Source organism: Capsicum annuum, chromosome 8, assembly GCF_002878395.1.
Source record: "Capsicum annuum cultivar UCD-10X-F1 chromosome 8, UCD10Xv1.1, whole genome shotgun sequence".
Lineage (NCBI taxonomy): Eukaryota > Viridiplantae > Streptophyta > Magnoliopsida > Solanales > Solanaceae > Capsicum > Capsicum annuum.
In genome coordinates, this window is record NC_061118.1 from 82,675,096 (window position 1) to 82,679,905 (window position 4,810).

Sequence of the window (4,810 nt, forward strand, 5' to 3'; positions counted from 1 at the left end):
AAATCTCCTTATAATTTCATCAAATATATTTAAAACCCAAAATATAAAGATTTAATACATCAAAATCATATCTAAATTTCATACTCAACAATCATCTCAACTCAAATCATATCAAGATAAAATATAATGCCTTCAAATACTCAATTCATGGATAATTACATTAACTCAAAATAAGATAAATTGATATAAACTTAAACATAAAAATTTATGTAATCTTTATAAAAATCAAGTTTTTGGCGCAAGACCAGAAGGATTATTCTTGTTCAAACCCCGCATACCTCAAATTTGTGACTTTGGATGAACTTGCAATTTCGAAACTCTACTCGTAAAATAATAGGTTCTTCTTGAAGATCTCAACTTGGGAATTATGATTCCTAAATTATTTTGAATTCCTGCGGTTGAATTTTTAGAGATCTTGAATTCTTGGTTGAAGCTCATGTGTTTGGTTCTCGAGAATTTTCAGATAAATGACCAAATTTTGGTCCAATGTAAGCTGAATCTCATTTTAAAGGATGATTGGGGGATGATAAATGACCAAAATGCCTCTAAGAAAACAAATAAAGCCACATTTGTCCCTCAGTCACTGGTTTGATATGCTGAAGTAAATTGATCATAACTTTTTACTCCAATGATAAAATTGGATGAAACCAATTTCATTGGAAAGAAGTCTCAAAGAGGTTTCATTTGATATATAGTATCTCACCCATTTCGTTAAATACAGGAAGTTATGATCATTTGAAGTTGACCCTGAAATGATGAAAACTTGGCAAAAGTAGCATTTTTGCTATAAGTTTGAAATCCAAACACAGCCTTATGTGTTCTGAAAAATTCCAAAACTCATCCGATATGTACTATGAGCTTGCTCGATCGTAACACAACTTGAAAATCGAAAAATGAATGTCGAAAAGGTCATGAATTAATTCTCCGAAGTTTGAAGGTTCAAAATAAACTTTTGAAGGTTCAAAATAAACTAAGTGTTGAACACTTAGCTAAAGTTCTAATTGTTAGGCTCCATATGACTCGTTTTGAAAGCTCTAACGACGAGGGAACTTTGCAGGGTCTTACAATATCTCCCCCTTGGGAACATTCGTCCTCGAATGATGCTAGACAGGATAAGAATACCGAGAAACTAAGGATGCAAAGTTGAAATAACTTGCTCAACCGGACCTATATCCTTCTCAACTTTGTTACACTTTGATGAATATATTTACTCATGATAAGAATAGCTATATAGCTGAATCTTTGATTAGAGAGGAGCTAAATGAGGGAAGGTTGTTATTTTCGATTGAGTCTGAGCTAACTTGCCTTTACTTATTATATAGAGCTGACTCATGCTGAGAGTTCGGAATTCGCTTGATGTGCTCAAGGTTCGGTTATACTTATAGACGACGAAGCGATAGTTTATGCAAGCTTAAATCATGAGAAAAAATGAGGCTAAGATTACACACTGAGTATCACATTGCCTGAGCTGGAATATTTGGAAAATAAAGAATACTTATGAACTGAATCATTACTAGATGTCTGAATTCTGAAACTGATACCTGATACATATACTGAGCTGAATTCACAATTTTTATGGGTGTCAATAACTATTTTCTGGGATGACCATACTTATGAAACTTTAGGTAGTAAGACCAGACTAGTTTGGAAAATGAAAAACTAAAGGAATCTATCTGTTTGATTGTTAAACTGGATTACTGGATGTTGAAACTGAATCATACATTGGGATAGAATTTCTGAACTTTAGGCCTCACAACACCTTACTTAAAAACTATACACTTCTAAAATAACCTCTCAACCATTCCCTTCCCTTAAAGACCATACTCATTGGTTCATCTTCTAATTCTTACATGGTCGTTGATATTTCCATCTACTCATGTCTAGTCAGAATGAAAGCCTATCACCAAGTTCAAGCCTAATGTCGAAGTCACAAGATACACCACATAACACTATATTACTAGTTTGAATCATGAATTCAACACACCTTGCATTTCACAACTTCTCATCTCTTGAAAAATTCTCATTACCACTCCAACAACCACACTCAACCTCGTACTAGACATTTACTAATGTGCAATGCACCCTTCCACATATATACAAATATAACATTCAAGCCTACCTTCATACCCACATACGTACCTCTAAACAGACACTCATAAAGCATTTTTCTCATGTTCTCTAACACCTTACTCATAACAACTTCTATGTATTGTTCAATTCTTAAGATGATAGACATAAAATATTCTCGACTAACCCAGCCATACTCAAAATTTCACCTCAAAATTCTTTCAAACTTATGGACTTACATAACGCATAAAACTTTAACTAACCATGACATGTATCGAAGACTTGGCCTCGACCTTACTTCATATTTACCAACTTAGCTAAAATAAGCACACGACCATTTTTCATCAACAAGAAATATTTACTCTCTCCCCTATAGACAACTGCTGATTATCACCATCTCGACTAAATGAAAAGGTCACTGAAAGATTAGAATATGGAGATCTAAAAACATGAAGGGATACTATAAATAACTTGACTCTCTTTACCGAGGCCTTAGGAATAGGGTATCAAGTATGTAAAAAAAATACAAGCTTCTTGAAATATCAAAACTCAATCTTAGGGCTTAAAGTCCATGCTTCAAACTTGTGCCAAAACATCTCAAAATTTATGCTTGATAACATAAACATTCGTAGTTCATCTTAAAATCTGAAAATCTCAGAAATGTGCATGAAAATATGAACAAACTCATGAAATTTATATTCAAAGTCTCTCAAAATTCATAATCTTGTAAATAGTGATAATAGGTATGAATCCCACTTTACACTTCATGTATAAACATTTAAATTCATAACAAAACAACATGCTCAACATGCTTCTTGAAAATACTTCAGTACCATTAAAATAATAAGATCAATAATCTCAATATCATCCTTAAACTTAATTGGGAAAAATCTGGAAAATCACATTATATGCATAGATATATAAAAATAGTCATGTAATTCAAGGCTCAAATCACTTATAACTTTAAAAACTCAAAACATGATAATTTTGGCATAAACCCAACTTGTAAGTCATGTAATCCTTTATAATATTCAAAGTTTTGGGGCATAAATTATAATACATAGAGCAAATCATGAATTGGTGATTTACATGAAATTCTATTGAAATTGGATATAGCAAAATTCATAACTTGGGGATTTTTCTTGAAACTAGTTTAACATAATATGTAATCCTTTGTTGAAAGATAATTCTTGAAGGCGTTTTATCAACCACGTGGGAAGCATGGAAACTTGAATTAAATAATATAAAATAAATTGATTTCTTAAATACATGCACTAACAAGAGAATGGGTTGGGAATCATCTCCCCTTACATCATTCCTACACATACTAGCACTACTACAAGAATCTGAGATCCCGACTTGGTTACTTGTTCTATCATCTCCCCCTTAACTATAATGCCCTAGAAAACGGGTCCCGGAGCATCACACGGTGCTTGAGGCTATGAGTAGCCCCAAGCTAACCCTTTGAGCCATTTTCATTCAGTTTAACAAAAATCAACGAGGTTTTCATAAATAACCCTCAAATATCAACGGAGTAATCATCATCTAAAAATAAAAAAATTTCAGAACGATAGAAAAATATGACTTATTAGTCAACTCCCAACATCTATACTAGTCTAACAAGCCTCTAAGAAAATCAATAAATGTAGTGAGCCATTGAGACATGCCCCAACTGACTTATACTCAGTTATCAAATGTAAACAATTCCGTGAAACCAACCTCAGACATTATGTCCTCAGAACATGAGGACTCACCAACACAGAGGATGTAGAACAGCATGCCCAAAGAATCACTGTCGAACCTGGAACTGAGCACCTGAACCTATATTCTGAGAAAATGCAGCCCACATCTGAAGATGTGGGTCAGTACCATGGAAAGGAACCGAGTATTTGGGGGTGTATGCAGTTGTATAAACATCATCATCATAAATATTTATAAGAAATATGCAGGATGTATGAAAGACTCATATAGCCTGAAGAAAATCATCATAATCATAAGAGGATGAAATAAGTACAATAACACATGTGAGTCATCATATAATTTGTCAATCACTTTTAATTCATCAAGAATATCAATTCTCATAATGTAAATATCATTTAAATCTTTAGAAAGAATAACTTTTATAATTCCACTTTTAAATCACTTCACCATTCACCATAGACACAAGGAAACACACACACACAATGGGAGATACTATAACCGACATAAACCATGTGAGCTACATGGAGTTTAACGTACAATCGACGTTGGGGACAGCCGTCTTATTCTTTCCATCAAATTAGGACTATCGATATCAAATACACACAAACTAGTGATAACTATATAAATTAGCCTCAGGCTCACTCCTACGGGGGCACATAGTTCTAGGGAAGTAAGGTTGCTTTATACCTCCTACTCGGTGCTAAAGATTTCTCCCAAACTTAGCTCAGATTATTTTAAAGACAATCCACAACAAAACAATTTCAGTAATATATAAATATACATCGGGAGCCATCATTCTTCCCATCTATCAAAATCAACCACGTTGTAGATTTCTTTCACACTCGAGTTCAAAACAACTCCATTAAGACCAAAAGGTTAAATAATTCAAAATATCTCAAATATACAACATCAACGTGCTTATAACACACACTTTCTAAAAAAACACAATTTCCAATGGGTATTCACGACCCAAATATCAAAATCATGATAAATATCATTCAAGATTCATGCTTTATATCTCCACACATGTAAATTCGTCTTT